The 11,425-nt window shown below is 37.5% G+C and overlaps 1 long non-coding RNA gene across 1 annotated transcript; it reads right to left on the bottom strand.

Moving 5' to 3' along the window:
* Positions 1-464: 464 nt before the first annotated feature.
* On the bottom strand, positions 465-10,910 carry LOC115431470 (uncharacterized). The gene is made up of 3 exons (XR_003937104.1): positions 10,773-10,910; positions 6,072-6,077; positions 465-475 (listed from the first exon to the last, which is right to left on the bottom strand). It is a non-coding gene; the product is annotated as an uncharacterized LOC115431470 (long non-coding RNA).
* Between the last annotated feature and the right edge of the window lie 515 nt (positions 10,911-11,425).

The following is an 11,425-nucleotide window of genomic DNA, read 5'->3' as shown; positions in this document are numbered from 1 at the left end:
ATCTGCTCGACCGACCATGGTGTAGTTTTGGGCTGTCATCATGTGGATTAATGTACTGCTATATTTACTGTCAACTTCCGCATCTGTTTTTTGTAAAACAGCGGGTCACAGAGAAAACTGTCTGACCAATCAGTGGTCTGCAGTGTTATACATCATGGTTTAGTATTGCTTGGAACCTCTGCGGAGGTGATACCAAAAAACTAGTACCGGGTACCAGATTCCAGGTCCTTTTTCGTAATGGAAACGCAAAAAGGCTGAGCCAAGTCGAGTTGGGTCGAGCCAGTACCATGCAGTGGAAACACGGCATAAGATTATCAATAAAGGTGGAAAACCTGGAAATTTTATTTGTGAGTGATACAATTGTTTGTTCCCAGAGTATGTTCCTACATACAGTATTCATAGAAACATTTGTCAGCAATATTTTATTCAGGTGAATATGATGGCAAATTTGCCTTTCTGAGCAAAAAATATACACCTGTAAATAATTATTTTCTTATAATCAGGCTGAAAACCAATCATTTTTAACTTAGTACATACAACGGATTAATATTACATTTAGCCTAAATGTTTTATTTAACTTAAACAATGACAGATTGCTTAACATGACATCAGTTTCATGAGAGTGTAGGCATTTAGAGCTAGAAGAACAGCCTCTCCATGCCGAGGGAACTTTCACTACTTTGATCTTCCTCTCCACTACACTGGTTCGGGATAAGAAGTTGATGTGTCCCTGAATGGCCTCTATCTTGTTAGCTGAGGTTTCATTTAGCGCTCCGTATCCAGAGAGCCTCGCACAGGGCCAGACTCAGCACGAAACAGATCAAAATGGAATTATGGCATGCGCAGCAAAAAGCTATTTTTGGAAATGCCAAATAACTATTGGTCATTTACAACAGCAGCGTCATTACATCATGTAGTGCAGACCTGGTGTCTGTACAGCTCTGAATGAAATTAGTCCTGTGTATGGTGATGCACTGTGACTACTTTATCAGTCTGACTAATAAGCATGAGATGTTTTAAACATTTTTTTGTTCCTCACATTGCCCTCTGAGAGAAGAAATATTCAAAATAAAGTGATAAGGTTTTAGGTGTGTGTATATTTACACATTCAAGTGTTATTTGTTCCCATTATTTTTGCATTAATGTCTGAGGTCAAAGGAAGTTCATCAATCCCGTACTCCTACTGCTGTGTGGTTTGAGAGTGCTGCTAAAAGAAGATGTCAGCCTCTGCCTAAGTCTCTTGTCGTTAGACTATTCATAAGTTGTTGTGTCTGAGGCTCCACATTTCCATGTTTCACCCCAGTGGCACGCTTAATGTATTAAAAGGTGATGTACAGCTAGGATACAAGACAGGAGAGACAAATACAGCTATTCCTGGAAGATAAATATAAGCACATATTAGCATCACTCAAATATATTTAAATGCCCATTAGCAATTCAAGAAGGGATACATGAACGCCACAGCAGGAAAGAGCATACTTTGATTTTTCACACTTATATACTTGTGATGAAGAAAAAAAAAAAAAAAGCATGACTCGAGTGCACTGCATTGCCTGGCAGAATGCCTTCAACCTTTAGAATTAATCAGGGGATGATCTGACTTGAACATCCTTTTGGTATTTTCACCTTTTCTGCCCTAGCTATATATATTCAAAAGAAAGACAGAGCTATAATTATAGGGCTGCTAGATATGTGAAGGTGGCAGGGCTAAAAACAGAAAGGAGTGGTGTGTGAAAAAGAATGACAACCTTTTTATTGGGTTAGTTACATAATGACCGCTTCAGACCCTGAAGAAACTATTTGTGCCCCATTATTGAATCAGAACAAATCAACCCAGTGGCATAAGGAACATGCTGTGCCTGCTACTTAAATGCTATCCTAAAATTACACATTAAAGGGTTGGAAATGTTCAAGTTCTTTCATTGCAGTGAACACACATACAATAGAAATTTTGGAAACAAAGATAATCTGCTTGTACCAAAGCAGCACAGATGTTTATCCCACTTACTATAAATTGAATCAGCACATTTTGTTTCTATGTTTTTCTACGGATGCCTCTAACACAGTGGTTCCCAACATTTTTTGGCTCGTGACCCCATTTTAACATCACAAATTTCTGGCAACCCCAGACATTCAAAACAGAGACTTTTTTTTTTTTTTTTTTGCTAAAATTAATTTGTTTTTGATCATGTAATAGTTTGCTATACTATGTTGCAAATAAACATTAGTTTTAGAGGACATTTAGTCTATATAATGTATATTATTATGGATGGAGGCAGAAAAGCCAGGTGTAGATTACTGCACAAAGGGAGAATTTTATTTTCCTTGGTCAGGATATGTACAGTCAGTCCAGCTGTGATTTAAAAGGAGGACAATTAATACTAAACAAACATGAACTGAAACTATGAATTATGAAAGAGCTGCAGCATCTGAAACTGACCACAATGAACATTTGACAAATAAAGAGAACCACAGTGCTTCAGTTTCAGCTTCACAGTTTGTCATGTCTTTTATGGTTTGGGATTGTCTCAGTCAATTAACTATATACTTTTTATTAGTCATTTTTATTTTATTTTTAGCAATTGCTAGAAATTTCAGGCAACCCCATTTGAATTCCAGGTGACCCCACATGGGGTCCCGACCCCAAGGTTGAAAAACACTGCTCTAACACTAAAACATTTGTCTAAGCAGCTGTGATCTTATGGGTATATTTCTCTAAGACACAACTATTGGTTAAATCCCAGAGAGGACCAAATCAAATTTTACTCCTGCACCTGCTGACACTAAGGTCTACTTTTATTTGTTATTTCTAGCTTTAGGAAGCACTTACATGGCCATAAACCAGAAGAAGAATAAACCTAATAGCTTTAATAGTGTAGATTCTTCATTTATATGAGATGAAATTGCCCACTTACTTGCAATACTTTGATTAAGCCGGATATCATGTTTGTTGTGCCAGCAGCTGGTTTGCTGGAGCTACTGGGTGTAACTGCCGATTAACATATTTCCTGTTTGTTATCTGCTTATTCTTCACCTCTTTCATTTAGTCATTCTAACAAGGGTAACAGCCTCCTATTATACGACTCCACATCCATAAACAAACACACACATTTAAAAGGCACATAAACATAAATGTGCATGTGAAGAAAGAACTCCCCTGGCTTTTTCCTAATTTTTAATTTGATCTGAAATTTAACAAGCAGTCATCAATGATTTAGTTCAGTAAATACAATATAATTAGCGTGATTAGCCCATTCATTCTCTCCATGTGGGCTAGTGCATCAGTGTAGATGTTAGTTCAATGTTGTGTGGGTGGGGCGTAGGTGTGTTTGAGAGTATAGATGCAGAGAAGGTCTACGAGTGCTTTTGTGTATAAACCAGCATTTAAGTAAGTGCGTGTATTCATCTGTGTGTGTGTGTGTGTGTGTGTGTGTGTGTGTGTGTGTGTGTGTGTGTGTCAACTCCAGCTTTAGTTCTGCTTCTTAGAGTTGTCCTTTAGTCGCTGTTGCTGTCATTCATTGTTTACATGACAGACATTTTAAGTCTCTATTTATTGGCAAAAATGTTTTTTTTCCCCCTCGAAGTGCAGTTTAGAAATAAATAAATAACCCCAACTTAAAAGCATGTATTTCACTTCAAACTCTTTGCATATGCTTTTATATGGTGCTGCACTGTGTTAAGTCTCTCTTCATCTCTTCCCTGTACAAAGCTGTTGCAGGTGGAGAGACGCCAGCTGTATTTGTTACGGGTGGGTGAAGATGCACAAGGTATTCATGAAAATATGATTCAATACTAGTAGTTCCAGACATGTAATACTGGCTTTTATACGTTGATATTGATATATGTGTCGCACTTAGAGGCTTTTGAGGACACAGAGACTTTAACCCTATAACGCCAAACGTATCATATTTAATACAGGAGTTTTGAAGCCCTCTATATGATCAGTGTGATATTTTTTTGCTTGGAAAACCTGATGTATACAATTAGATACATGCAGTACACAGATAATCCACCAGGGGGGAGAAATTCATTCACCAGAGGCATTTCCAGCGACACTACAAGATTGTCATTAATGCATAAAGACCCAAACATCCACCATCTCCCAAAACCATCTTCTGATATAAACTGTTTAATCCCTGATGATTGATTCATCCATATAAATAATTGGTGTTAAATGCAGCTTGTCATCTTTTCATAGTCATCAGATATGACCCATTTGGACATTCAGAGGCTCCGTAGTTACCATGGAAACACCATCATCTTTTACAACATTAATTCACCAGTAAAACCCATGGAGTTGGATCAATGACAGTGGATGGAGATGCTTGGTTTATGTTCAGTTAATGAGAGATTTTGCTGAAAGAGTCACTTTTTCTTCAGTTTTTTCTATTTTTGATTTAATAACCCCCAACTTTACTCTGAGCTTTTATGAACATCTACATGATTAGTAAATAAAATGTTGGAAAATACCTGATTTTCACTGAAACCCCCCCACACACACAAAATACAGAAGATAATATTACAATAAATGGTGATAAACCACTTAAGGACAAGGAAAAGGAATTACCAATTTGTTAAAAATGTTTGTGTTATATTATGTTTTTGTTTGTTCAAAAATAGTATTTGAGCATTGAGACCCAATATATCAAATATGATACAAAATTGAAACTCATACATGGAAATTGATATTTGAAAAAAAAATTATTTGGTTGTTCAGAAGGACCAATGAAGGCTCCAGTTTCAAAGAATTGGAATTTTCTGGCAAAGATTTAATGGCTTAGGTTTTACAGGGTTAACTAGATGTGTTTAGTGCATTTGTATGTACTGAGGAGTGTTCATTTTTCATTTATTTTGGCATGAAAGCATAATGAGCCAGTAAATAATTTGTTCCACAACACAAAACGATGAAATGCAAAATATCAGAGCACTGAAAATAAAAAGCACATAATCTTTTTCATAAAGGATAGATGAGTAAAAAAAATACAGTTTAGCCATAACAAGAAGAGGAAGATGAATGTGATTTTAGATGACTTATCAGACAATGAGATTACTCTTTGCAAACTCTTGTTTTACACAGGCTTCAGTGTGGACTTTTAAGTCAAGGACAAAGCAACATGAATGGAAAATTCTGCTTTTGAAGGGACACACATGTGTAGCAGAAAAGAATCAAAGCAATCATGGGATCTAGTTTTAAAGGCCACTCTATTATCTCTATGGACCACGAATGTTTTCATACAACAGGAGATGAGCACTTCTCTTATTTGGTATTCAGCTGATTCAGGTTGTCTTTTTGGATGCACTGGAGCAACAGAGGTGGACAGATGGATAGAGGGATGGGACTTAATAAAAAGGAGGCACTGTTATGATATTGCATTTGTGTATGCGAACATGTACACTACAGGAATATGAATACAGTGCTTGTTAAAACTATGGGATGATATTACCTTTTGCTGCTTTAGTAAAATCAAATCATGGTCAATATAATTAATCTTTTTTGCCTTAAATTTACAAAGCTTTTCAATATAATTAATCTTTTTTGCCTTAAATTTACAAAGAACTCTGTAAAAGGGCAATATCTTGTATTTCTACGTCCAACTATTAAAAAAGAACCTAGTAATCATTACGAAATTGTGTCAAAGATACCAATGTATTGCATGGTAGAGATATGAAAGGAATATATTAATACCCACTGTCCTATTAATTTATGTGACCACTAGAGGGAGTAGTGAGTCACTCTGCTGGTCTCCCATTGTGAGGAAAACTAACACCGCTGAGCCTTCAAACAATACATCAGAATGTGATGAGAACCATTAAGAAACAACTTTTAAAATCATATCGTGGCAAAGCGGTAAAGACTAGAAGCATGTTTGTTTGTTTTTTGCCATCAGATACAACTCTGAATGAAAAGAATGGAGTTTGATGCATTTCTTCTACATGGGTGAGTATGATTATGAAGCTAATGAAAGTATAAAGTTATTATCTGATGTTATTATGTTCACTAAGTTGGCCGTTAGTTGAGCCACAGTTCAAATTAAACTGTGATAGTTCTGAAATTATTGTTACGATTCCACACAGATCTATAGTGCAGCCATCGATAATGTTGACTGTAAGGAAATCAAAGGTCAACTGTCTTATAATATAAAAAAAAGCTAATAGAGCATTAATGTAAATTCAGTTGACGTAGCATGTGATTTTTTTAAGACCGTCTTATTTTGACGTGACGGCTGTAAGTTTTTGATTGAACATGAAAACTTAATGATACATAATACAGATGTGTGTAAACAATGACCGTCATACTTCATTCAGTGAGTGGTACAGTCTGTCAATACATAGCATTGATTAGTTAATGGTTGTCACAGTTGTAAGCGTGTTCGGGTACATGACATCCCCCAGCTCCACATTCCCCCTGGAAATTAATAATACAAAAAAACTATAATGTAAAACAAGGCACAACAAACCCCGCCCCGCTGATGTCATCATGTTTATGCATGTCAGCATATCAATTGCCTCTATATATGTGCCAAGTCTGGAGTAAATTGAAGCAAAATTGATGTTTTTATAGACGTGAAATTTTGCCCATTAAGAGTCAATGGGGGGGGGGGGGGGGGGGGTTAAATTCATTTTAAAAAATTAAACTTTGACCTATATTTCCGAAAATGTAACCACATCTGTTCTCGGTCACTGGCAATCTATAAACCCAATTTGGTATGAATTCAACCAATAGGTACAGCATGGATCTGGATACCCAGTCTGAAAACGCCCTTAGACTACAGCAAAAACACCACAAACACACCATCCCCAGTGTGAATCATGGTGGTGGAGCATCATGTTTGCAAAGGCAGAGGCTAAACTGAATGCAGTAAAACATAAGGAAATCCTAGTGGACAACTTGATTCAGTCTGTAAAGGAACTACGACTTGGGACAAAGCCTAGACCTCAGTCCAGAATTTGTGCCTGGACTTTAAAATGGCTGTTCACACCTGATCCCCATAAAACCTGATGGAGCTTGACCAGTTCTGTTAAAAAAAAAAAAAAAAAAAAAAAGACCTTTCCACACACTGCTGAGATTGTCACCACGGGGGCATCTACTACACACTGACTTGAAGGGGTTGAATTTTTATGCCATCATTTATCATTGTGTATTTCGTTCATTAATTTTTAGAACCGTAATCCTCAAGAGGGTCATGGAGTCATAGAGGTGTTGGAGCCAATCACAGATGCCAATGAGTGAAGGTGGGATACATCCTGGATGTGTCTCCAGCTCATCACAGAGCTGACATATACAGACGAACAACCATCCACTCATATTCCCACACATGGGTGATTTACACTGACCAATTAACCTAATAGTGCATGTCTTCAGATGGTGGGAGGAGCCAAAAGAACCCAGAGAGAACCTATGCAGACACAGGTAGAACATGTTATGATGTTGCTTTGTTTTTTCTTAGTTCTTGTTAAATGAGCTAAATTATTATGACCACAGTTACATTTTTGAGAGCCATAAAAGAGGAGAGCTTTTATAGACACTGTATATCTGAAGTGAAATTGATGTCAGTTTAAGTGCCTCTTGACTTAATACCATATATTAGATGACTCTGTTATAAAGACATTTGATGTTTTTTTTAATTAAATCGTAGCACAGAAAATTACACCTGCCTTTAACACTTTCAGTGCCATGGGCCGATTAAATCGGCTTTACGAAAACAACCTGTAAAGTGCCAGGGGCCGATCAGATCGGCTTTGGAGAACACGCCATATTTGTGTACAAACAAACCATCCACCCCCATTTCTTTCTCACATTTCGATGACGTTCTTTCTGTGTCCCCCTTTTGAGACCAATCAGACGGGAATTTGAGGTTACGCGACCGAATAATATTTTTATATCTTTTTAATGTTTCTTATTCTCCGGTGTTTCATCAGAGGGAGCCCTCCATGCCGGGGGGCGGCTGTGGACTCCGGGGGCTGTGGCGCCTTCTCTCACTGGGGTCCGCTCCTTTCTGGTGGGTGGGGGTCCCAGTTGGCCCTCTCCCACTAGTTGGGATGCGGGGCTGTGTTGCTGGTTCCTGGTCGCCGGGGTTGGCGGCTGCCTCCTGGTGCGGATGGCTCCCTGAGACAGTGCCTCCTAAATTGATGTTTTACTCTTACTTGTACATTTTTGTTCTGGTCTACCCGTGCTCAGTCAGTCTTCTTAAGTATGTGTGAGCTTGTGGGTTTGCATGTATATGTGTGTGTGTGTGCGGGTGAGTGGGTGGGTGTGGGTGGGGGGCGGTACTGATTTTTAAACTGATATGTAAAGCACTTTGTGCTACAGTTTTTAATGTATGAAAAGTGCTATATAAATAAAGATTATTATTATTATTATTATTATTATTATTAATTATGCAAATTACGATCAATAATGAATCGGCTGCGTCCGGTGCGTTTTGAATCTAATCAGCAATCGGTCGGATGTTACCGAGCGGTTTCCTGCAGGATTCTTCAAATATTATAAAAACGACGCGAAATACTGAAAAACGGCCAAATTCTGTGGCACTTTTAAGGTTTATTAGCCCCTTAACTGTCTGGCACTTAAAGAGTTAAACAATGAACCAGAACCAAAAGATGCATACATTGACTTTCCTACAGTCCATAAATGCATTGATCCCATTCCTCTGTTACGTTGCCTAAACTAAATTAATTCATGATGCAAAATACTTTCCTGGTTTGGATCAAAGTAGACTGAGACAGCAAACGGTGCATTGCTGCAGATGTGGGAGACGTGTTGATCTCCTGTGTATGTAACTCTCTGTCGGTTGTGTTGATTCATAAATACATTGTTTGAAAGGAACCTCTCCATAAATATCCTGTCAGGAGAAAAAACAGACCCTCAAATGGCTCCTCTGAAGAACATTATTAATCCAAGATGAAAAGCACTTATGTTCAGCATGTCTGCATGTATGACAGCCATTCCATTCCTGCCTGTTGAATTCCAACACAAGCACACCTTATTCTACTGAATAAACACCTGATCCATGTCTTATTTAAGAAGGAAAAGTATAAAAAACACTACTGTGGCCATCACTATGTTCGTACAATAGGCAAAAACAATGCTATTAGTTCTGCAAAAGTAAGTGGAATCTAAAACTAACTTTTGAAAACTACTGGACTTCTGCTCTGACAATGGTCCCAAAGTCTGAGGGCTGGTTTTTCTACCAGGACAATGCTCCTGGCCTCAGCTAGGTCAATAAAGCTGTGGATGACAGACCACCAGATGAAGACCCTGTCATGGTCAGTCCAATCTCCAGACCTGAACCCACTTTGAAAACTTCTGGAATATAATCAAGGGGAAGATGATTGGGCACAAGCCATGGAACATTGCCGAGCTTCTTGAATTTCTACACCAGGAGCTGCGTAAAGTCATCCAACAGCAATGGTGGAGAGACAGGACACGTGAAAGCTGTCATTGAAAATGAGGGTTATTACGCCAAATACTGATGTCTGAACTTTTACCAAGTTAAAACATTAGTGTTGTGTTGTTTAGAAATGAATATGAACTGATTTTCTTTGCATTATTTGAGGTTTGAAAACACTGCATCTTTTTTGTTATTTTGACCATGTGTCGTCTTCTGCAAATACATGTTCTAAATAACAGTATTTTATTTGGAATTTGGGAGAAATGTCGGTAGTTTAGTGAATAAAACAAAAATGTTTATTTTACTCAAACACATACCTATAAATGGTCAAATCAGAGAAAGTGATAATTTTGCAGTGGCCTCTTATTTTTTTTCCAGAGTTGTATATTATAATTATTTTAACATTGTGACAGAAGCAATTAGATAGATAGATAGATAGATAGATAGATAGATAGATAGATAGATAGATAGATAGATAGATAGATAGATAGATAGATAGATAGATAGATAGATAGATAGATAGATAGACTTTATTTTGTTCAAAGGACACTCTAATATATGGAAATAAAACAACCAAAAAAAGAAAACAAATATCACACAAATGTATAACAATTTCAGTGTGGTTCTTTAACAATACTTTATGTCTGAAAAGGAGTAGAAAGAAGCCCAGCTTATATTGTCCTAACCTAATTTTACATGACTTGGCTAATCAGCTAATGTTTACAGTCATCACACAGAATAGAATGGTTGATTGTCGAAGCAAAAATTAAACTTGACCTCCTCCTTCTTATGATGAATACTATTGTGAAGGGGAAACCTGACTTTCTTATGGACGGAATAAGGCATAGAGGTCTACAACATAATCATGGCACCAGACAGGTTACCATGGGTCACCTTGAACTTCCCAAACCAAAAACGAATCAATTGAAAAATTATCTTTTACTGGGCTCCAGGCTATGGAATAAGTTACCTTCATACATCAAACACACGAAAAGCTTACATTCACAGCCATGACTCAGGAGGTAGAGCGGGTCGTCCAATAACCGAAGTGTTGACGGTTCGAATCCTGCTCTGTCCTAGTCTGTCCGTTGTGTCCTTGGGCATGACACCTCACCCACCTTGCCTCCAGTGCCACTCACACTAGTGTATGAATGTTTGGTGGTGGTCAGAGGGGCCGTAGGCACAAACTGACAGCCACGCTTCTGTCAGCCTGCCCTAGGGCAACTGTGGCTACAGGTGTAGTTTAGCACCACCAGAGTATGAATGTGAGAGTGAATGAATAATGGGGCAATAATGTAAAGCGCTTTGAGTGCCCAAAAAAGCGCTATAGAAATCTAATCCGTTATTCAAAAAAACACTCAACACTCCACTTAAGGAAACACAATAATCAGGGTTCCTGCAGAGTCTTAAAAAGACTTATAAGTCTTGAATTTACAAATCTGCATTTAATACCTTAAAAAAGTCTTTAAAAGGTATTAAATTTGATATGGGAGGTCTTAAATTATGTTGCCATAATCTTGTTGGCTGTGTTGAGTTTAAATGTGTCCAAGCTGCAAAGAAAGTAACATTGGTGGACTCAGTTCCACTTGTTCCAACCCGACAATTTATATCGAAATTAGGAACCAGTTATTGCTAACTTTGCAGTCCCTGGTGAGTAATTACTCAGAATGGTGGGAATCAAGGCGTTGAAGTAAATAAATACATTTTCTTAAATTCTAGGAGTCACAACTTTTTGGTAGTATGCACGCCAAGTAGGCTGTGAAATGGGCATTAAATTCTGTCCTAAGTAGTCATAAAATGACTTAAAAAGTCTTAAATTTAACTTATAGAAACCTGCAGGAACCCTGAATAATGCAAACGATTGTTTTGACTCTCACAATCTAAGTTGTTGTAAAGATAAAAGTTAAAATGTTTTAAGGTTTATGTGTTAAGATGAATTTTACAGCTTGCTGGTGATAATGAATTGTAAATTTGTTTTTATTTATATTTATGTATGTATTTTGTAAACTGTATTTATATTTTAACGGAGCCCA

Source organism: Sphaeramia orbicularis, chromosome 13 (assembly GCF_902148855.1).
Source record: "Sphaeramia orbicularis chromosome 13, fSphaOr1.1, whole genome shotgun sequence".
NCBI lineage: Eukaryota > Metazoa > Chordata > Actinopteri > Kurtiformes > Apogonidae > Sphaeramia > Sphaeramia orbicularis.
The sequence above is the reverse complement of the archived record's forward strand: the minus strand, read 5'-3'. Positions and strand labels throughout refer to the sequence as shown.